We start from the raw sequence: 24,733 nt of genomic DNA, 5'->3' as shown, positions 1-24,733 counted from the left end.
ACTGTCTGGTTCCATCTCAGGCGGCATGGTCTGACTGCCTTCCAGTCCATATCCACCCACGCCAAAGCCAGCAGATCCCACCCGGGACTCTCACTCCAGATGAAATATCCCATTAGGCTGACACGTGTCTCACTGAAAAGGGACAAACAGAGAGACTAAGAAGGTCACAGCTCTGTTGCATCTGGGTTGAACCTCTGTTCCAGAGATTAATTTGGAGGATATTGAGTCATGGTGAATGACCTGTTATGGGTGAGAAAGACCTATGACAGGAAGCATTATGGCACTATACCTCAGCTTTCAAACCTACAAAAGTGGGAATCAACCAAACTATGGTTAAGGCCCTCCTTAGGACTGGGGCAATCCAATTCATCCAGTGATTCCAATTCAACATCAATAAGGGAGGTCAGGAATATCAAGGCAGCCATGACACATGAAAGAAAATCAAATTAACCTAAAGCAGCTATAGCATCATTTCTCTCCTTTGGTGATTTGTCTTCCGGGCTGCTCATATACAAAAAGCAGGCCTAAAATTTCAGCTGAGGAAAAACAAGAAATAAGAAAGGTTATTTCTTGTTTGTCTTTATAGACGTCCTTCATAATCAAAGCACTTCAAAACCCACCACCCCACCAAAAAAAAAAAAAAAAAAGCTTGTGTCTGCATTTTTTTCCCTTAGAGAGAATGTTGACTTCAAGTCCTCTTCATTTTGACACTTTCACTTCCTTTGCGCAAGGTGAAGTGGCCACCAGACTCAGGGTGCAAAAGACTATCTCTTTGTAGTGTTCGTGACAGCTGCACCTCCAAGCAGAGCCTGTAATAAGAGTTTCTCTTCAAGATGATTGGACTACTCCATCCAGCGTTGTTGAGGTAAGTGAGCCCTCTAACAAATGCTCTATGTCACATTGCCCATAAAGATATTTAATATGCTTTAGTTTGTGATTTATGAAGAAATAAATTGCTTTTTGCCACTGCCACTCTGAAGTGTAATGAGGAGCCAGCCATCCCTTCTGCCATTTCAATCTTCACCTGAGAGTGTTCTGGTCACATTGACTCCCCTCTGCTGAGGCCTCAGATTACTCAGCAGAAGACTGAGGCCGACTTCAAAGGAGGAGGTTTCTGTTCCACTAACAAGACACTCTTCTCTCTTTAGGGCAACAACACTGCTTCTTTCTTAGGCCCTCTCATGTCTCCTTGTGTTTTTCTAAGGAGAGTTTTTCTCCACACTATCTTTCACTGACCCTTACAGAAAACGCACAGAATTTTCTCGATTCAAAGATATCTATTTCCTCTCTGTGTATTTTAAATTTTAGATGTTTTCTTTTTAATAAGCTCCTCCAGAAACATATCTGTTGGTAGGTGATACTGATCCAGTCAGTTGCTTATTTGAAAGCAGGCTGCATTTTCTCAGCACCATGGTGGGTTCTCAAGGTGATGCAGAAGTGCCTACAAGTTACTTGCTATTGTCAAAATTGTACTAATTGGGAGACAAGAGTAATATTCATTCACTCATTTGTTCATTCATACATTCAGCACACAATTATTGAGTGCCTACTGTATGCTGGGTATTTGAGAAATCATACAAGTGGTTTCCAAACTCTGAGTTCTGGTCCTCCGGGCAGGGATTGGAGAATGGAGATAGGAGAAAAGGGTCACAAATCCACACACGCCACAAGAATTGTCTGCAAATTTTCATTCTCTTCTTATTCATGCATTCATCTGACAAGTATTTACTGAATGTTCATAAACGTTCCTGGTGGGATAATGTCTCAGACATGCCTGTGCATTTTCCAAAAGCATTTGGACGTAGCTGTGATCGATTAAATATAAGTCCATTTAAAAGTTTTACTGAACTTGTAATGTCCTTTTGTCATTGAGCATTTTCTTTTCTTTTTCCCCCGTCTTCCGCCTCCCCCTGCCCCACTCTGGGTTCAAGCCATTGTTTCTCAGTCTAGTTGTGTAGGACCCAGCTCCCTGGCCCATGCTGGTATTATGAGCCTTGTGCTCCCCACAGCTGAGGCCATCGGTTGCCAGTCATTGGTCGGCCGCTCACAGCAGCTCACGGCAGCTCTCGCCGGCTGCCAGCCACTCACGCTGGCCACCGCCACTCCTGGCAGCACACAGCAGCCGCCGACAGCTCATGCCAACCTCCGGCTGCTCACGGCAGCCCAGCTCCACGGAGAGCTGTTATTCATAATCTTAGCTATAGAGGGTACAGCTCACTGGCCCATGTGGGAATCGCACCGGCGGCCTTGGCCTTAGGAGCACGGGTACTCCAACCACCTGTGCCACCGGGCCGATGGAGCATTTTCTAAGTCAGTGGATGCCAGAAATTCATTATCAAAGTGGAAGTGCACGAAAAGATTTAACACTAAAAAAATATGTTCTTATCCTGAAAAAATGCGGGGACTTCTGCAAAAGAAGGCTAACGCAGGGTCCTTAATAATACCAGAAGATGTGGGTGGGGTTTTGTAGAAAAGCAGCAAAAGGTCTACAGGCGAAAAAGCCAGGGAGACGTAAGGAGAAGCACAGAAAGTCCCAGTACTGTAGTTAACCAACCTTAGCTATGCCAGTCTATGGTATGAAAAGGCCATTAAACAAAGCACATAGTTTTTTTCTTTTGAAATGATTTAATGACAAATTCAATTACTTTATATAATTAGTATATATTTCATATGATAAGTAATAAATCCGGAACATCCAAATCTTAGCCTTAATGAACAATCCTGATTATTTAGCTCCATATCTATAGTTTATGTTTTGTAAAAGCAAAATATACTGTAATCCTCTATGTTCATTGTTCTTCATACTTTTCCAAGAGCTTTTCCTATACATCATTTGATTGAACAGCACCAAAGCTGTAAGCTATGGGCAGGACAGGACTCATTCTCCCCATTTCACAAATTAAATTAGGATGCTTAAAAATAGGCAAGGAATTATACGCATACAGAATGAACAAGGGTTAACTAGGTAAAATGGTCAGGAAAATGGATGATGAATAAACATCAAATGATCTGTAATTCAGGAAGGAGGAAGTAAGCTAGAATCCCATTCTCCTACCGGCCATCATTCAAGTTCTAACCAAGACTACAACGCTCACTTTAAATGCCAATCTTTTAAAACTGAAGTGCAGACATTTTAGGAGGGCCCCGAAGAAAAAGCAACAAAAACATTTTTGAAAGAACGGAAAATAAAATCTAGAAGAGAAAGTCCAAGAAGCAGAATGATACACAACAGGAAAACTTAAAGGCAACTGAGTGATGTTTGAGTTGGCCGAATGAGCTTCAACCAACCAGTAATATCTTTAACTGGACTTTCATGGGCCAGTATTTCATGCAGCCTAAAAAATCCTCAAGATGAAACTATATTGGGTCTCACTGTAGGTGACACATATTTAAGTGACACGCAGCACTGTCAAAAGAACAGGTTTGGATTTACTTTTGTCTTCAGTGCACATCAGCCATTAGGCAACTATTTCATACTTAATCTCTCCTAACTTTGATTTTTTTCCATCTCTAAACTGAGTATGATAATATTTCCCTTGCACAGTTGTTTCAAGGATTTGGGACATTGTATACAAAGCACCTGGTAAGGTACACAGGGCATAGCAGAAATTCAAGCAGTGGGAACTGGTGTGTTGGACGGTGGTGCTGGTTTAAATTAACATGTATTCATGGGGCCTTCGCACTAGACTTTGAGTCAAAAGACCTGGGTTTGGGTCCTGATTCTTCCACTTCGTAACTGGAAGATAATATGTTGTTGCAGGTATTTAGGTTTATTCATCCTAAATCTCTCCACATGTAAAAAAAGGGCTATAATTTCCCTTCCTACTTTTATTTTGAGGTTCTCATGAAATGATGTATGTAAAATAGCTCTTAAATATAAATGTCGTATAAAAATATAATATCATCGCTACTAAGTCTTTGAAAACTAATCATCCAGCCTATAAGAGACATGTCACTTCATGTGTATAAAAGGTGTCACTGTAACAGGAATATAGGGTAGAATTCTATTCGTATTTTCAGAAGTCCTAACAATAATAACAACAACAACAACAAAAAGGTGCAAATTACAAGAAATGTTTAGTTTGCATAAGGGGAAATTTCTCAGTTTTAAGGATGAGGACATTTAAAAAGGTTTACAAGGATCACGATGGATTGTCCTCCTCGGGGGTGACATCAGGAGGGATGGACAGCCATCTGTCCCAGGTAATTCATCAGACAATCAGAGTCCTAAAGCTTAGGCAGACCAGAGATAGTTCAGCCCACCGTCCTGGTTTGACAGAAGAGGAAACTGAGACCCAGAGAAGTGAAGTTACTTCATCACAAGGACACCCACGGTGAGGGGGCCGAGTGGCAAGCTTGCCACCTGCCTCTGCCTGAGCTTCTGCTCAGTGTTTTCCATGACTACACTGTTACTTCTGTTGAAATGCATACCCCACTGGCTTTAAAATCTCTGCATCTGGCAAGTGAGAAGGACTGGAGAGCAAATCCAAGGCTGTCTGCTAAGCTAGAGGATAAAGTCACCCTAGAATGTCTCAGTGCAGTGAGGGCAGTGAGGGGCTGGAAATCAACACCTTGAAGTTCCTCCCATCCTTATGCATTGATGATATCATCCAGGAAATATTTAAACAACATAGATGGAACTAAATGTCTTGCCAGGTGGTAGCCTGTGATATATACAGACAGCCCCTGATTCACAAAGGAAGACTACAGAGGTCCCATACATACAAACAGCTGCTGCCATCCGCCTGGCCCCCACCACCTTGCAGCTGCCATGGGCTGTGTGAAAAAATTTAAAAAAAGAAAGAAAGGGGATAGGAAAAAAAAAACTTGGACCACTTGCAGATTCGGCACATTCAGAGGCGGAGGGAGGGAAGAAGCTGTGGAAGCGGGAGCCACGTAAGGGAATGGACTCCGCATAAATTCCATCACGGATGATCTGCAGCAGCCCCTGCTTTCTTTGCCCTGAAAAATCTCCTCCCAGGAATGATTCTCCTTTCGCATCCACGCTGCCAGAAATTTTATCAATGTATCATATTGCCTCAAAGACCCCTTTTTTTATTTTTGAAAGAAGGCAGGGGATAAATAATAATTAATTTAACATTAGAAATCTTTTTATAATAGTTAATAATAAGCGTACCTACCTCATGGGGTTTTTATGAAGCTAAAGTAAATCAATGAATAAAAAGTCCTTACAACGGTGCCTGATATATATAACACTAATATGTATAATAAAACTATTAGCTCTCTTTAGAACTACGATTATTTCCATTTTACAGATGAGAGAACTAAGGCTTAGGAAAGTTACTCTACCTAGGCCACAAACATAACTTGGAATTAGAACCAGGATTCAAATCAAGGTCTGTCTCCAAATCCTATCATCTTAACTACTGTGCTATAAAAAGTCATGCTTGGTATTGGGTGGGGAGGGTGGAAGTGGCGGGGTATTAGGGGCAATCATTCACACATTAGCAAGAAATAATCCAATCAGATGCTTTTCCTACTGAAAATCAACTGAATTCAGCTGCACTCAAGAAACAAGAATGGTAAGGAAGACCCCTAGGTTATTTGGGGTAAAAGCAGGGAAGGCCTGGGCGTGGGACCATAGCTAGATATTGAGGAGGAAGTTTGGAAACAATGATACCTGTGAATGGAAGATGTAGCGGGGGGGAGGGGGGGAAGGCAGTTCAAAGAGATTCAAAGATGAACTCTGACCCATGTGAAATTTCATCTAGGTCTAACCCTACACCCACGACTCCAGATAACTTATTAGTTAGTACTCTTCGTAGACTACGAGATAGGTTAAATAAATTTCTTCTGGGCTGGCTGGCCACATTACACTTCCACTTCCATTTGTAATGCATTTTGGGGATGGGGAATGTGTGCTGATTTCCAAACAAATGATTTGTAATTTAATACAATAATGTATACTTTGTGTCTCTGTGGACTGGGCACTGTGCTAAGTGCTGGGAATACCAACGTAAATACCATGTTTCCCCGAAAATAAGACCTAGCCGGACCATCGGCTCTAATGCGCCTTTTGGAGTAAAAATTAATATAAGACCCGGTATTATATTACATTATATTATATTATACACCGTATTATATTATACCCCGTATTATATTATACTATATTATATTATATCCCATATTATATTATACCATATTTTATATTATACCCAGTATTATATTATATTATACCCTGTATATTATATAATATTATACCCAGTCTTATATTATAGCAAAATAAGACAGTGTCTTATATTAATTTTTGCTCCAAAAGATGCATTAGAGCTGATTGTCCGGCTAGGTCTTATTTTCGGGGAAACACGGTAAAAGGCAAGCTCCCTGCCCTTGGGCGGCTCAGAGCCCTGTGGGGGAGAGATGTGAAAGCAACTTAGAGACAATGTGCTGAGTGTAATAAGAGAGGTGTGTACGAGGCGCCTTGGAACACAGAGGAAGGGAAGCGGAAATTGCTTTTAAACCAACTTTTGGGATCCAAGCCCTGTGCAAGTTGGGAACTGTATGCACTGCTTTAGAAGAGAAGGACGCACTTACCATTTGGTACTGAATGAACTCATTCTTTAACAGGACTGTTGCCTGCTTTTCATCCTGGCAAGTGGTGGTATCAATACCTATGTTTTTTTCTAAGAGGTTAAAGAGAGAGGTGATTGCGTGGACTCTGAACTCACATTGCTCTGGTTTGAATCTGACTTTCACCCACTAGTGAGATGACCTTTTCTTTACCTCTTTCAGTCTCAGTTTCCTTATCTGTAAAACGGGGCCGATGAAAATACCTTCTTTGTCGAGTTCCTGGGAGGATGAAGGAGCTAATGTGTGCAAAGTCCAATACCTGAAATAGAGAAAAGGTCTCACTCAAACCTGGCTACGAATAGGAATCCCTGGCTTCAAATGACAAGGTAGAGCTGTGTTTCTGAAATGCAGTTTTAAGTGATATGCAGATGAGCATTTTTAAATTTTAATAGCATATATTTATCTTCCTTTATTGGGTCAGAGAACATATATGTATATAGCACATCAAACCATAGATTTTAAAGATATGAATTAAAAAATTAGAAAGTAAATGAACTTAAAGAAAATTGTTTAGTAAATAATAGTCAGATGTTACATCCTCTCTTTCAAAATAAAAGTAACAAGTTGACTGAGATAGTTAAGTTGAGACGAGATCAGTAGAGGTCTCGCTTTAAATTTTTCTTTCTTTTTTCTCCCTTTTTTTTTTTTGTACTGGGCATGGCTTGAATTAGTTTTATTTTTCTTAACTTTATGTATATGAAAATATATATTAAAGTGTTCTCTAATTTAAAAAGGGCGGTATGGGGAAAAAACAATAGAGATTAGGAAATACAGCAAGTGATAGATAGTCTCCCTTCATGTGTTTTCTCACTGTAATGAAATTCAAAACTTTCATCTACAAGACTCCAGGAAAAGCACCATTTTCTAATGCCCAAACTAAAGGGAAAATGCAGCTGAATAGCAGAAAAGAATGCCTTCTGTATGCCCGCGCTTTCTTGGCCCCAATTTCAATCCTGGTGGAAAAATTCCCTGAAGCCGATGACAGCTGAGCTCGTTGCCTGGAATTCAGATGATCAGAAAAGGAAAATTACACCCTGAGGTTAGGTTCTGGGGGCACCCGAGCAGCTTGTGATGCAGAGTGAACATGCCAGAGAGTGAACCTGCCACCTGTCCCCCTCCTCCCCGGGAGCTGTGGATTAACATAAAGGGGATCCTGAGGAGGCAGTGGGGAGGAGACATGAGGAGGGAGCAGAAGGACAGACGGCCCTGTGTCAGCCATACCCCGGGTTTCCCCCAAGTCGCAGTAAGGTCTCTGGGGCACCCAGTCACCTTTACCCCTGCATTGTAAAAATCACCTCCAGGAAAGTCCCTCAGTCTAACTCAACAGCTGGCCTTTGAAGCCCATGGAATGGTGATGCCTACATGGGGATTCCCTGGGGTCATTACCCCCATCTGGGCTCCTCCTGGGCCTGTGGTGTCACCCACACTGACAGCCTTGCATAGAGCAGATGGCGTTAAAGGCATGCAGGACCAGGGACCCCATCTTCCAGAGTCTGGAAAGACGTCCGTTAAACAGAGGTTTAGTTTGTACCAGCCTGTGTGTCTTGGGCTCTCTTAGTCCCCCCTGAGCAGCCTCACCCCTTCCCCACCTACCCGGTTACAGAGCCTTCATTGTCTGTGCCATGGAAGCGGGAAGCCACTAATCACCTTTTGGGACCCACCCTGGGAGAGGATGGTACAGAGGAAAGACCTGCGGGCAAGGGCTTCCAATAAATCCCTTTATTTCAGCCTCAAGAATAGGATTATCGGGTACATTGCAGGATACCCAGTTAAGTTGGAATGTCAGATAAACAAACAAAATTTTTTTTAGTATAAGTATGTTCTTCAGCACATCTTATACGAAAAATTATTTTTCCTTTGCCTGACATTCCAATTTAAGTGGATTTGGGGGTCAACAGTTTTATTTGCTAAATCCAACAAGTCTACTCAAGAACAACTCCATGAGGCTGGCATTATTATTCCTATTTTAAAGGTGGGGAAAATGAGGCTTAGACAGACTAAGTGACTTGCCCGAGCCACAGAGCTTGTGGGTGACAGAGCAGAGATGAAACTGTCAACCCAGACTCACTGATATCAAAACCAATCCTGTTTCCACAGCACCACACCGGGAGGCGAGCCTTAAAGGAGAGGTACAGACGAGGGGCTAGTGGAGGAGCTGCGGCGTTCTCTGGAGTTTGGGGGGGATCTTTGGAGACCTTGCTCAGAATGTAGGTTAATTACTCAATAAATAGTTGGTGGATGTCATTACATTGAATTCTCACCATGACTGGTAGCTAAATGACTCTGAGGCTCCTTTCCTATAAACACTCAAGAAAAGACTTGTTCCTCACTTCCAGCTCAAGTCCCCCTTCAACACTATCCTTCAACGCCTGGAGAGAGCACTTCACAAGCAACCACGTGGACAGGCAGTGGTAGATGAGGTCATGGGACATAGCTCCAAGAGAAGCTTTGAGTCATGTTACATCCATTTGACACATGGAGGAAACCCACAGGACTGAAGGAATGAGTTGGCCCAAGGGATAAACCAGTCCTGTCTGGGCTGGACGACCTTCAAAGCTCAGCGTGTGCCGCCTAGTCACCTTGCTTGAACCAAAGTGCCTTAACAGAACTTGAAAATATCTCTCTGCCCACCAGTCAGCGTTGTTTGGCGGAGGCAGAGGCTGTGGAGATAGGATGAGCGAGGAGCTATCCTGCTACAACTCTTTCTTGCCTGAAGGTGGGATCAATCAGTAGATGCAAAGGTCCCAGCCTGCTTCCCTTCTTCAGTTTGTGAAGCTCTATGAATCCGCACCCAGGAACCTGGACGGAACGCACACAGCTCATAGATGCCCACAAACCTCCAGGCCCCAGGGGAAATTGCAATGGTTCTAGGCATAGGGGAAGAGCTTGCATCCCAGACTGGTCCTCCAGACCCTCACTGGATAAGTCATGGCAGGAGAGAGGGTAGTCAGGGCCGAGGAGAACGGCATCATGAGAACATGTGGACCTACATCTGCCGCCACCAGGAAAGTTGGCTGCTTTATCATCATTTTATTTTCTGACAATCAAAGCAATAAATGCTCATTGTGGGAAAGTTTGAAAATGCTGCAAAGGATAAAGGAATAATAAAAACTACCCATAATGCCATCATGCAGAGATATAATCCTTCCTAAACCTGTGGCATGTTTCCTAAGCATGTCTGTCCATATAGTAAACATAATTGCTCTCATACTTCATATGTGACTTTGTATTCCACTTTTTTAAAAACCGAACAAATCATAAACACTTCTCTCACATCATTAAAGATTCTCCAAAGAATCCTTGTGACTTTGATGAATCTGTAATGAGTGCATTGCAAATGGCCATAATTCATTTAATTACTCTCCTCTTGCTAAACATTTAGAGAGTTTCTGATGTTTTCCCTCATAGAAATAACATAGCAGAGAACATCTCCTTCACGTGTATTTCTATCAGGCCCTTGGCACCTGTTCCCTCATATCTAGCATCTAATATAAAATGGAATCTGGTGTGACCTAAAGACATGTGTCTTAATGTGTCCTGCTTCCCCATGCTCGACAAACAGCAGTATGTCTTCCCGAGGCCCCACCAACTGAACTAGTTGGAGAACCACTAGAGTCGATTACAGAACATGGTCCCTTGTCAAATGAAGAGAGCTCCTACTCAGCAGAAGTCCAGCCCTGCTTAGACTCAAACCATGGTTTATGAGAGACGGAGAGAGAGAGAGAGAGAGAGAGAGAGGAGAGAGAGAGAGAGAGAGAGAGAGGAGAGAGAGAGAGAGAGAGAGAGAGAGAGAGAGAGAGATAAAACCCCAGAAACAGTTTTCAGAGAAACCACCACTCGATGTCACTCCACTGGGAACACGACGATAAAAGTCCTCAGAACTATGCCGCTTGGTATTTTTACAGAACCATTGCTTTTGCTGATTTAGTTAATGATAATGTTGGGTTCCAAATTTCCTCTAAAAGGGAGTCTTAAATGTTCTCAACTTGGACGGGGTTGGCTTAAAAATAAACAAATAAGTTATGTAAGTCCAAATTTTGAAGGATCAGTTTTTGGAAGCCAAGGCTCTGGTGTCAGATGAAAGGGGCCCGCCTCACATCTTGTGGTTGGGCCTCACGTGCCGCCAGCAGGGTGGAGCAGCAAGGGGGCGTTCCAGCTGTCCCCAAAATCCACCTTCTAATTTGAGCTCCGACACCCACCAGGAACTCATGCGTAATGCACCCCATGGCGCCTAGAAGACAATTCGAGGTGCTTTGAAAACAGTGAAGAGAAACAAAAAACGCTAGTGCAGCCATGGGTAGATGATGACAGATTTCTTTTTCTTTACTCTCTTCCACTGTCACGATGTTCTGAAAGGCTTAATGGTATTACCTGAAACCTGTCATCTCCACTTGAGAGCTGGTTGCATTTTGGTGGGAAGTAAAGTGATTACTACGTATTGCCTTTTGAACGCTTTTAAGGCTCCTCCAGGAAGAAAGAAATTAGATTCCCCAAAGTTACCAGTGTGTATGGAGTCCCACTTTGAGTCTAGCTGTGGGAGCCCCTGCAAGGGACAGAAGAAGCCCAATGCTTTGGTGGGGTGTAGAATCTTTCACGCACTCCTGGAGTCATGTGAATATGTGAAATGTCACAAATGAGTCCATTCATTCAAGTATTTATGTAACATAATTAAGAACTTAGTAAGCCTAAGGGTTAAAAGATAAAGAAGAATAAGCTCTGCCCTCAGATTGCTTCTTCTAGTTGAGTAGAACAGATGTGCTCACAAACAGCCAGAAGATGCTACGTGACCATTAAGAAGGGTGATGGAGACGAGGGACCTACACGGGCCAGAATACAACGTAAAAGCACTACTCAGCTTTGGCCAGTAACTGGCTTCCTGGAACACAGGCCCAGTGGGGCTAGAGCTTCAGATTTTCCAAAGCAGGAGAAAGTGATTTTTCTGTTAAAATCCTGATTTTTAAAAAAAAGTTACCTGAATTTTTTTTAACACTATGTAAACTCAACAAAACATACTTAGAGGCTGGATCGGGACAAGCCAGTGTGAACCTCTGATGCAGATGACATTTGCGGATATGGACAGATATCTATCCTTATGAGAAAAGCACTTTACACAAGCCATCTGTTAATATGATCACATTTTTGTTTCAAAACCATGCATTTACGCATAGAAAAAAGATGAACGGTGATATATCAAAATGTTAACAATAGATATCCCAGATGGCAGGATTATAAATGATTCTTCCCTCTTTGCTTTTCTGTTTTTAATGAAATTTTTGCAACAAGCATGCATTACGTCAATAATCAAAATTTTCAAATTAAGTTACAATGTTTATAAAAAGACTGAAGTGCTTTTAGATTAGGACAGATGAAATATTATGAAAGCTTTAGGAAATAAGAGAAAGATTTAAATGAGAATAAAAATTATTGAAAAATATTAAGAATAATACAGTTCGGTAATAAGAAAATTAATTGTGACCACTGAACACTTAAAATGTCAGGGGAGGGAGAACACATAATGAGCTTTGCCGGCATTATCTTACTAACTCTTCTCAACCTTTGTGTAGTGGTGTCACTCTTATTCCCATGCAGAGGGAAGAGGATGAGGCTTAGAGAGGTTAAGTAACTTGCCCACGGTCAAACAGCTCACACAGAGCAGAGCTAGAATTCAAAACCCAGGTCATCTGCCTCCAGAAGCTGTGTGTTCTCCAAACCTTAAGTAAGAGATTACTGGAAACAAAGTGAATGGGGAAGGGCAGGGAGATGGTGGTTTTTGATCTGGGCCTCGAAGACCCAGTACTAGTTGAACCCCTAGAGATAGGAAGGAAATAATATCACCAAACGAATAGAGATGATAAGGGTGTAAAAAGAAGTCCTGATGAAGCAAGGTGAAGGGGTGGGAGACAGTCACAGAGTCCTACGTACTAAATGCCATGCTAAGGAATTAGACCTCATTTATGGTCAGTGGGAGCGACTGATGTTTCCAGTCCCGAAACGAGATACATGCCGTGGTGTATTAGCGCTGGGCTGCCATAACAACATACCACAAACTGGGTGGCTTAAACAACAGAAACTTATTTTCTTACAGTTCTGGAGGCTGAAAGTCCAAGATCAAGGCAGCGGAAGGTTTGGTTTCTCCTGAGGCCTCTCTCCTTGATTTGCAGATGGCCACCTTTCTGCTGTATCCTCACATGACCTTCTCTCTGATGTTCTGCCTTCCTCTGCTTACAAAGACACCAGTCAGATTGAATTAGAGCCTGCCTCGGCCTCATTTTGACTTAATTTCCTCTTTAAAGGCCCCGTCTCCAAATATAGTCACATTCTGGGGCGCCGGAGGTGAGGACTTCAACATATGAATTTGGAGGGGACACGAGTCAGCCCAGAACATATGGCAATGCAGAAAGAGCATGGGACTTAGAGAGTCAGAAGCCCTGGGTTTGAATGCTGCCACTGCCATTTATTAGATTTGGGACCTTAAACAAAACATTTAGGCACTTTGCCCCTTATTGGGGGCGGCGGGGGGGGGGGAAGCAGAGAACATACTGAAGGCTTGTGGTGAGGCTCAAATGAGATAATGCTTGTGGAAGTACTTTGTAAAGTACGAGGCCCTATCCAGTAGTCGGACTCAGCATTTTGCCCCATTGGACATACTGCCCTGCACAGAGTAAGGCTTCAAATACTTATTTAAGGAATAAGTGAGCATGACTGTGCTGACGGTGGGAAGAGGCAGAGAGAGCTTAGCACCATTGGGACCCACAGTAATTTCATAAATATGCATTCGTTCAACCTAATTTTTTAAAAAGACTGAACAAATGTTCCCCATATATTTTTGAATCAGCATTCAAAGTTGGTTGAAAATAACAACTGCACGTTTAATGTTTTACACCCATTTTAAACATGTTAGGGCCCCTTGACTACTTCAACAAAAATGTATTTACATGTGAATTTTAATCTATAATTCTGAATTAATACACATTTATTCAGTACCTCTAATGTGGAACATGCTGGGATAGATGACAGTCCCAGATCTCGTTTAATCCTCAAAACCACTCTGGTCTGGAAACTGGCTCAGCGTGACCACATAAATTGACCATTCTTCAGGATGTAGGCCAAGGTGCAGATTTGACCTCAAATTTTCTGATACGATTGTCTTAGCCCATTTGGGTTGCTATAACAAAATACTATAAACTGGGCAGCTCATAAACAATAGAAATTTATTTCTCACGGTTCCAAAGACCGGGAAGTCCAAGATCAAGGCACCAGAAGATGTGGTGTCTGGTGAGAGCCCACTTCCTAGACTGCTGTTCTTTTCTTTGCGCTGTTTCCTTCACACGGCGGAAGGGGTGAGGAGGCTCTCTGAGGTCTCCTTTACAAGGGCTCGAATCCCGTTCACGAGGGCTCCATCCTCAGGCCTAATCACTTCCCAAAGTTCCCACCTCCTAACACCATCACCTTGGGGGCTAGGATTGATTTAACATGAATTCTGGGGGGACACGTTCAGACCATAGCAACAATGTCATCTATTTTTCCCCCGTTTTCTTCAGTACAAAAATAGCTCGACATGAACAGAAACCACCTCTGCTCAGGAAATCCTAAGAACTTATCAGTGAAAAATGTGTTATTAATTCCTGCTAAGATTTCTCTCCTGATTTTCCTGCCATGTCTAACTCTACACGGCCAGACCAACAGCAGCACAAAGTCACATCGACAGAGGCACGGTCCAAAGAGCCATAGGAGATTTTTAAAAAATATTTTAATCTCTGATTTGTCCCCTTCAAACCAAAATTAAAGATCCTAGCAACACTTAGAACTCCTAAATTCTCTCAGACCCAATGCTGCTACTTCCGTACTTCTCTCTACACCCTTGGACTACAAATACTGTGTTTCCCTGAAAATAAGACCTAGCCAGACCATCAGCTCTACTGCATCTTTTGGAGCAAAAATTTATATGAGACCCGGTCTTACATTACTATAATATAAGACCGGATCTAATATAATATAACATAACATAACATAACACCGGGTCTTATATTAATTTTTGCTCCAAAAGACGCATTAGAGCGGATGATCCGGCTAGGTCTTATTTTCGGGGAAACAGGGTACTATCTCCCTCTTCTCCTCAATCTCCCAACTTTTTAGTATTTAATTCCTTTTTACAGGACAGGGCACAGGAAAGAGTCAGGGCACAAGGTCACATCAATAATCATCTACCCCGTCACACACGGATATGTCTCTCCAATGCCACTCCAATACCCGACACGGGCACAGCTCTTTTTAAACCGAAACTTATTTTTCACTTCAGTCCACCTCCTGAGGCTCCCAACAACTCAGACAACTAGAAAGCAATTTAATCTTTGGAAGGGAAACAAATAAGATTTTGGGAAATCTTTCTAACAGATTTAAGGCTGTTTGGTGGCGGCGTAGGAACTGGCTGATCCCTGCATCCTTCTTACCAGCACTCATAGTCTATGGTCCCTGTAACAGGTTGGAGTGGGGACTGGATAACATTAAGGACATTGAAATGTCCCAGAGTTGCCCAAATATAATTTTAGCTTGCCACAAAGTACAGCAGTAGATACTAATCTTTGTATAAATGCCGGACGTTTTTCTAGATAGTTATGTTGTTTGGGAGAGGGGGGCAAACTGGTTTTTTCAGGAGAGGTTTGTCTTTTTAAAGCAGTTTCCTTTTGCAAGATGGTGAACTTCCTAAGGTATTCTTTACCCTCAAAAGTTGTTGCAGCCTTTTTTGACACCCTCTGCCTGTGTCAAATGGCAAGCCCAGTGGAAGTCATTTGGAAGGCAGTGGCAGGAGATGGCAGAAATATTGTTTCTCCCCTCCACTGCGCCGTCAGGATAATTTGTTTTCCTCATTGCTATAAAGGAAACCGTAAGAGGTTTTTGCCCACTCCAAACCTCTGAAACTGGAGTTATGAGGTCGTATGGAGGAGGCCAGGAAAAATATTGCTTGGAGTGGTTTGATGCTTTGTGAGGCCTGCAATACTAATTACCCCGCCTTCCTATCTGCATAAGACATTTATACGATGACTCATTTCTGTGGAAGCAGGAATCAATAAACAGGCCATTCAAATTCGGTTCTATTGCATCTCAAAACTGGATTCTTTGGATTCTCATAGGCACACCCAATCAACTTGCAATCCAGGCGAGTGTTGGGTATAGACAAAGAAGCATGAACGACTCGGCATGTTGGGGGAAATGGAGTCTGATGGTGGTCTACCCAGGATCATTTCTTTCTGCTCCCTTTTTTAAAAGAAAAGCAATGCATAAGAAGTCCCGTTTCCCACCCTTTATGAGCTACATGACCTTTAGCAAGTTAGTTAATCTCTCTGTGCCTCAGGTTTCTCACCTGTAAAATGGGGATAATAACAACACCTACCTCACAGAGGTTTTATGAGGCTTAAATTAGTTAATATCTGTAAAGCAATGAGAACAGTGCCTGGTACACAGTGAGTGCTATATGCATATTTAGTAAACACACTTTGAGAAAACAGGCATGCTTAACGAAATCTAAAGGGTGATGATGGCTGATGACCACGCGCTGTGGATTGGATGCTGTCTTTCCTGCAGACTGAACACGAATGGGATACACTGAGATCAGGACTCAGCAGCCGATCAAAAACAAACCAAAGGAGGGCATTGAGATGGACGGGTCCAGACCATCTACTTTCACAGACCTGCTAACGAAATCAGACTTCAAATTTTTTCACTCGCCTACTCTCTAAAAATGAATTTTGAAAACTATACTTCTGCTCACATTCTTAATTTACCTAAACTTTAATTCACCATTTTAATTTAAGATTAAATGAGGGCAAGAGTCCCTATATATTATACACTGGAAAACAAAACAGGTGGATCACTATTTTGAATGAATCGTGTGGGACTCATTATCCCGACAAGACCCTAACAATTTGCCACCAATCATCACTCATTTAAAAAATACACAAACAAGCATTTCTTTCACACTCAGAGATATTTGTTTCCTCTGGCCACTAGGCTCTAAATGTAAAAAAAAAAAAAAAATATATAAACCTTCCAGAGTTAAGTATCATAAGTTATTAGCAGTGCACAATTGATCAAAACATCAATATATTTTGACTTTTAATATACACATATATTAAAAGTAATTTTTAATGCAACCTATATGAGATGGGTAGAGATATTTTTCCCCAACTAGTTCACAGGTTCAGGAATGGCTATTACTTACTATTAGAAAGTGCACGGTTTAGAATAATTTCTATTCCTGTTTTTCTTTTTCATAAATGTGACCACTAAGAACTTCTATTCACATAAGTAAGTAGATTGGAAGGGAAAGAGTCTTCCTAAGGGACTGACATTCAATTCTTTGAACTCCTTCTGAATTGTAAGCCCCAAACATACTATAATTCTTAAGCATCTAACACTTTGATTAGGTCTTCCTCCAATTTTGTTGAAAGTAAATAATTGGAAATCATCTCACTTGAGAAAGGATTTATGATTCAGTCATTAATGTCTCATTCTGTGAAGTATATGAGAAAGGACAAGACTTGTAAGTTATTATTTTACCTGTTATCTTTTCACTTAGAGGCACTTTGTCAAATGTGTCTCAGTAAGAGTTGGGCAAATCAAAATATTTATTTCCATACATCTTTTAGAGTAGAACTCCTTTAATCTTGTTGCATGCCTTAATCAAATTTTGTCAAAATCTTGGAGCTTCATATTTGGCTCATTCAACTAATGGAAAATGTTCCACCATATAAACTGTCAAACCAATCAGCCAAATTAAATGTAATTCTTGTCATTAAAAGTGTGACTTTGTTTTTCAACTAAGCTGCGTTGATATTCATTTTGGAAAATATTATAAAAACCACTAAGTTAGAAATAAAAAGAAATAAGTTATGGACTGTATCATATGAAATAGGTTTCTAAAAAGTAGCCAAGTTTACATTAATGTAGACCTGATATAATTAATATTCCAATAAGTGTAAAACAGGATTAACAATGCTGTTTCTCATTACTTGATTTGCAATACAATGGCATACTGCTTTGCTAAAATTATGTTAGTTATGGAGCCAGAAATATGACAAAAGGCATGAGATTCTTTCCTTAAGCTGTGTGAATCTATGCATGTAACTCTGATGTGTGGCGTTGGATATAATGTAATAAGAATTATGTTTAAAAGTCAGAAATAATTTCATTAATTTCATTAGCCCTCATGCTCACACTTTTCTGTTTAATGAAATTATTTAATAGGAAAACAATCTCTACCTGTATACTATTATACTAAAACTAATCAGGCCACCATGTATTAAATAACTGTTTTTAAGCAGGAAATGTATGCTTTTATAAAATCAGTTCTAACTACCTCATGAAATAGCACGCACAATATTTGAAAAAAACATAACCTAAAATTTCTATCTATAGGTTTTATCTAACGTGTTTTTCTAACGTGGTTTTATCTAACGGAAATCTTGGTAGTCCCAGAAACTATTCTGGTTACATCTATTGAGCTAACAGGAATTAGCCTGGACAGCTCAACTGCTGCCAGGAACTTTCTTTTCCAGCTAATGATAAGTCCTAGGGATGAGGAATCAGACTTTTCTTAAACACAGAAATTCTCCCAAGATACACATACACACACTCACACACACACACACACACACACACACACACATAGATGTTGCCATTATAATCAAATTCAACCCCAGAAGACAAGGATTAGACGATACTCATTGATCAGACAATAATGGGCACTGTTTAATGAGCCCTTACTATGTGCCAGTCACTGTTCAAAGTTATTGACATATAATAGCACTTAATTGGTACTTACAGCAATTTTGTGAGGTGGGTCTGAAGAACATGCATATTACCAGATGAGGAAATGGATACTTGGAGACCACAGGGCTGGCAGCGAGGGGAAGCCGTGTACAAACACAGGGTACCTGGCCCCAGAGCTCAGGTTTAACTATCACATACATTATCTCACTGGCACGAGTCCATTTCTTATTACTTCCATTCCATAATTAACCACTATTATTCCATACTAACAGCTGCTCTGGTGGGCAGAATAAGAGCCTTCCCCCCCACCCCAATGATATCCAGCTCTTAATCTCTGGAATCTGTGAATGCATGGCAGAAGGGACTTTGCAATTGGGATTAAATAAGCATTTTGAAATAGGTGCAATGTCATCACAAGGGGCCTTATAAGGGAAAGAGAGAGGCAGGAGAGTGCGAGTCACAGAAGGAGTTGTAAGGTCAGAATCAGAGGTAAGACTGGGTGTGGCTGTTGGCTTTGAAAATGGAAGAAGGGGCCACAAGCCAAGGAATTCAGGCAGCTTCTAGAAGCTGGAAAAGGCAAGAAAACAGATTCTCCTCTAGCGCTTGCAGAAGGAACACAGCTCTGCCAACATTTTACTTTTAGGTACATTCGACCCATGTCTGACTTCTGACCTGCCAAACTGTACAATAATAAATCTGTGTTGTTTTAAGCCACTAAATCTGTGGCAAGTTATTGCAGTCACAACACAAAACTAACACAATCCCTAAAGTACTAATAAAAGGCATTGATCAGAAGAAGGTGTGAGCATTTGCAAACCATGTTTCAGACACGCCGATCGCAGCAACATGCTTGCTGCCCAAATAAAGCCAGAAATGCGAGTACATCTGAGCAGCTAAGAAGCAACAAGTAAATTCTTGCTTCCCTATTGAAAATGAAGGTGCCTCTTGGCTTGGTTTTGGAATAAGTAAAGATTATCCACAGAGATGCTTTGTCATTTCGACTTTTACAAAATTGACTTTGGTGGTTCTTTTTATGAAATTTCCCCCTTCTTCTTTGTTTCAGTGTCAATTTTTTGCTTGAAGACTTTTCAAAACTTTCCTTTCCTGAACATTTTCCACTGGGTTTGAGCCCTGACTCTGCCATTTAACTTGCTCCAGAACATTGGCATGAGTGTAACTGCTAATATAATCAATCATGTAACAATTACCCTGTGTTCAGAGTAAGCACCTTCTCCACTCTTACACAATGGCTATTTCTGCTGTCAGATGGGCCTCCTGCCGCTCAGGCTCCACACAGCAGCCAGGGGGAGATTTGACTCCAGGAATCTGACAGTGTCGTTCCTGTCCTCAAATTCCTTCTCTGACCCCAGTTACGTGCAGAATGCACGACAGACCGCTAAGCCTGATATCCACAACCCCTTGTGCTCTGGTCCCCAGAGCTTCCCAACTTCACCTAGTGTCTCTCTCCCATACTCCAGCCCTCAATTGCTCCAGCCAAGCTGCTCAATTGCTCCCAAACATGGAAAACAAGTTGCCTCAAAGGTACCCTACACATTTGCTTCCTTCATCTCGGGCAACATCCTCTCCCTTTTCCATCAGACCCTCCTTCCCCGGCCCATTGACACATCCAATTGTCCCAGTATCACCTGCACAGACACAGGTAACAGCACTCGACAGACACACAGATGTGGGTCCAGAACATCTACTTGTTTACCTTTCAGCTATGGTTCCCTATGTCATCGGTCTCTAATTTTCTGCCTCGATACTGACCTACCAACCTCTGTTTTCTAGCTTTTTGAGCTTGGCTTTTCCCACTGGACAGTTGACATATATGATGCTCATCCCATGAACCTGGTACCAATTACAGCCTCAAGTAAGAGATGCTCCCAGAGGCTTCAGCCTCAGCTCATAACCAACCCCCCTACACACACACACACACACACACACACGTGCACACGCGCATATGGGCATACACGCACATTTAGCTCAGATGAGAAAACACTAAGGGAGACAGATATAATAACAATAAATGTTGCCTACTGAGTATATACAGCACACCAGGAATTGTGTTAAGCACTTTGTTTCTTGAATTTTAAAAAAACCACCTGTAAAACAGATACTATTTTGTCTTCATTGACAGATAAGGAAACTAACTTCATTAAGATGAAATAACTTGCTTTTCTGCCATACAGCCGTTAGGTCATGTGACTTCAGAGAGCTTGGTCAATCAATCACCCCCAGTACATTTTTTTCTGATCTTTGTGGACCGCCACTCACCACCACCACATTTCAAAGTGCTTCTCTGAGCTACCAGTTATCTTTGCATTTAGTTCACTACATTCTAATTGTGTGGACCTATGTGTTTCCCTAGAGGACATGTGCTCCTCGGAGTAGGGAGCTCACAAAAGAAGCACAAAAAAATGTCTTCCTAAATAAGTGTCTGTTACCTGTGAACCCAAAACATATCTGTTGCCCTAGCTTTGCACATCCCCCAAACTACAATTATGCATGCACCAACCAGGGAGCTACAGTGTTTCCCCGAAAATAAGACCAGATCTTGTACTAATTTTTGCTCCAAAAGACATATTAGGGCATATTTTCAGGGGATGTCTTATTTTTACATGTACAACAATCTACATTTATTCAAATATAGTCATGTCATCTTCTTCTGGAACATCTTCATAACGTACTAAATGCGCCCATCTGGCTGATGATCTTAACTGGGGCTTACTTTCGGGGTAGGTCTTATTTTCGGGAAATACGATAGGTTCTAAATTTCAGTCTTCCACTGACCCTCTCAACTCACGGTCCTGGTCAAATTATGAGTTCTCCTTCTGAACTGATTTTTAACTGTCTTATCAGGTCAATATTATAAGTTACCTCAAACTCTCTTAGGCAATAAATGTGTGTTTTATTTGTAAATGAATGCACGTGTATTTGGCAGTTTAATAAAATCAGAGGAAAGTAAAATTTTAACGCTAAAAGAATTCATGGGGATCAGTTGTTTACTCCTCCCTTTTGCAAAAAAAATTACTAAGGTCTATACCACACTTGTAAACTGGGCCCTGAAAATGTTTTGTGTTTGGTCCACATGACTTTTTAAAGTTCGGTCAGTATTTTTAAATTGTGTGCTTACAGAGAGAAAGAGAGAGTGACAGAGAGAGAGAGAGAAAACTGTTCCTTCTGGTTCTGTTGAAATATTAAAATATCTGGCAGCCTCTAGTTATGTACCCAAGAGAAATAAAAACATCTGTCTACACAAAAACTTACAAACAAATGGTCATAGGAGCATCATTCATAGTAGAAACAATTCAAACGTCCATCAACTGATGAATGATAAATGAAATGCAGTTGATCCATATAATGGAATATTATTCAGCAATAAAAAGGAATGAAGTACTGACATATGCTGCGGCATGGATGAACCTTGAAAACATACTAAGTGAAAAGCAAGTCACAAAAGGCCTAGTATTGTATGATTCCATTTACATGAAATGTCTAGGATAGGCAAATCTATAGACACGGAAAGCAGCTTAGTAATTTGGAGCTGGGGGAAAACAGGAATGGGGGGTGACTGCTAATTGGGTATGGGGTTTCCTTCTGGAGTGACGGTGACGTTCTAGAATTGGCTGTGGCAATAGCTGCACAACTATGAATATACTAAAAAACACTGAATTGTTTAAAACATATATACATATACGTGTGTGTGTTGATACAGGTACAAAAATATATAGCAACAGTGGGCCCACATACCTGTGGAATTCTAGAAATGACGGCTCTCAGTAGCGGCTGCCTTCTTTAAGTGAAGCACGCTTCCTTCGGTTCTCCTCAATCTCCACTCCTCCCCAACCCCCAATTCCAAGTTTTGGCCAGTTCAGTCAATTGTTTGCTGCCTGGCCTGGGTCTTTGAGATTTCAGCTTTTGGTCAAGACCATCACAGAATCTGAAAGTTGGAAAACATATCACATGTCCCCACCAGCTGGGCAAAAGGTATCCTCATTCATATCCCAGCTGTCCTCTTTCTGAATGTCATTCTCCACTTCAACTCTTTGAGGGAGGGGCGTTCCCTACACAGTAAGGCAACCCATTCGTGCTCTTGCTATTGTCACTATTCATGACATTTATGTCACGATTCATAATTTACAAAATGCTGTAAGTGCTTCAGCTTGCTTGATCATCGCAACAAACCTGTAATTACTTCTTGTTATCCACATTTTACAGACCAGCTCACTGAGAAACTGGGCGCCCTGTCCAAAGTGACATTCTACAAGATCTGATTGTTCTCTTATGCTGGAGTACAGCCAGGTCAAGTCAGGGTATGGGTGAGGTTGTGGAGAAACCAATGGCTTGGACACAGCATAATGTGGGGTGGATGAATCAGGAGAGGCTTTCCTGACTCTACCACTCACTAGCTGTCACACGCACGCACACGGCCCTCATCCCTGTGCCTCCTTTCCTCCATCTGTAAAATGGAAATAAGAACACAGGCTGGACCCCTGTCACTCCTGCCCCAACCTGGTCCGGATGTGCTCTACACCCAGCACAGCTAAGGAAGAATCACCCTATGCCCGGATGTGCGACTCATTTCATGAGTTGAATGCAATCCGAGGGCTGAGGAGCCAGCTCAAGATGAGTCATCTGGCTCAAGAGATGATTGTCAGTGGTCCTAGCAACACACTCCACCACCAATAGCCACTTAATTTGATCTCCGCACTGATGCTCAAACCACAGATTTCCTGGGCCCGCAGCCTCCCAGGAAATGGGAGCCAAACAACAGATGATTCATATTTCCTCTAAAGCAGCAAAAGAGAAACTACCTGCCTCAGAAATTGCCACCAACCTTTCAGGTCCTGGCCTGAGCTTCTCCGTCCACATCCTCAGCTAATGGGCATGGTTTTCCCTGGGTGGCTGCCTGTTCTCCAACTGGTTTCTCTCCAAAGAGAGAGGAAAGAAAGAGAAAAAGAGACAGGAAAGGAGAGTTGAATTAACATTTATGAAGTGCCCTTTATGAGCCAGGTTCTGACTCCATCAGCTACTTTGCATGTATTATCTCATTTAATTTCACGACAATACTGTGAGACATATTAGGTGCTATCTGCCAGCTTATGCATTTACTTTTTCCCTCACTGAACGATAAGCTCTAGGAAGACAGACTTTATTTGGTTCACTGCGACATTTCCAGTTTCTAGAACTGGGACATAATAACGTATAATTATTACAGGTAACACTTACACCGGATGCTGTTCTAAGTACTTTCATACATTAACTCACTCAAATAACAAGAACAGCAATAAGAATAATACAGACAGTCCCTGACTTACAGTGGATTGACTTACGGTTGTTCAGCTTTACAATGGTATGAAAGCAATATGCACTGTGTAGAAACTATAATTTTGATCTTTTCCCCGGGCCAGCGACATGCAGTACTATACTCTCTCATGATGCTGGGACAAGCGACAAGATGACTTGGTTCAATTGCAGGCAAGTGTTCTGAGCATGTTTAAGGTAGGCTAAGCTAAGCTCTGATGTTCAGTAGGTGAGGTGTAGTGACCCAATGCATTTTCGATGTATGACTGTCATGCGGGAGACCCTGCTCGTTGCGCCATTTGTCATGCAGGGTCTCTGGTCCCACTCCCCGCATAAGAACGCAGGATATGGTGAGGCCAAAAAGGAACACCCACGGAGCCATAGGTAGGGGAGTCATATCAATATAATCTCACTGGCGGCATCCACCTCTCTGCAATCCGCGCTTGCCAGCCACCACCTTCTTGCTAGCCCCCATTTTCTGCTAGCATAGCCGCAGCAGCTATATTAGTGGCCAATGGCTCACTGGTTACAGCTGACGGCCAGCTATCCACAGCTGATGGCCATCCAATCACAGTTGCTGGCCATTTACTTCCTGAGCCAGCACCTTTCCACATGAGGCCGAGAGCCTGGAAACTGCACTCCTGGCTCTGTCCCCACAATGATATTTTCAACTTCCAATACGTTTATCAGGATACAACCCCATTGTAACTCGAGGAGTATCTGGAACAATAATAATAACAAAACAATAATAGTTGGCACTTATCTTGTGCAACTGTTCTATTTTCCTACATTATCTCAATTATTTCTAACAATTTTATGATGGAAAAACTATTATCTCCACTTTCTGGATGATGAAACTGAGGTTTAGAGAAAAAAATTGGCTGGCCCATTCCCGTATAGCTAGAGAGCTGTGGAGCTGAGATTCAAATCCAGGCAACTGGTTTTTTTAAATTATGATGAAATGTTCATAACATAAAATGTATTATTATAACCATTTTAAGTGTATAGTTCTGTGGCATTAAGTGTATTCACACTGCTATGCAACCATCACCATCATCCTTCTCCA

General features: G+C 41.7%; 1 protein-coding gene across 1 annotated transcript in view; it reads left to right on the top strand.

Moving 5' to 3' along the window:
* The first annotated feature begins 845 nt into the window (after positions 1 to 845).
* Positions 846 to 24,733, top strand: part of RBPJ (recombination signal binding protein for immunoglobulin kappa J region) — a 200,828-nt gene continuing 176,940 nt past the window's right edge. The window contains exon 1 of the mRNA XM_033105911.1: positions 846 to 865. The gene's annotated coding sequence lies outside the window, so the exon portion shown is untranslated. The remainder of the gene's footprint in view (positions 866 to 24,733) is intronic.

This window comes from Rhinolophus ferrumequinum, chromosome 5, assembly GCF_004115265.2.
Source record: "Rhinolophus ferrumequinum isolate MPI-CBG mRhiFer1 chromosome 5, mRhiFer1_v1.p, whole genome shotgun sequence".
Classification (NCBI taxonomy): domain Eukaryota; kingdom Metazoa; phylum Chordata; class Mammalia; order Chiroptera; family Rhinolophidae; genus Rhinolophus; species Rhinolophus ferrumequinum.
Note: the sequence above shows the minus strand (reverse complement) of the source record. Positions and strands in the feature narration are given on the sequence as shown.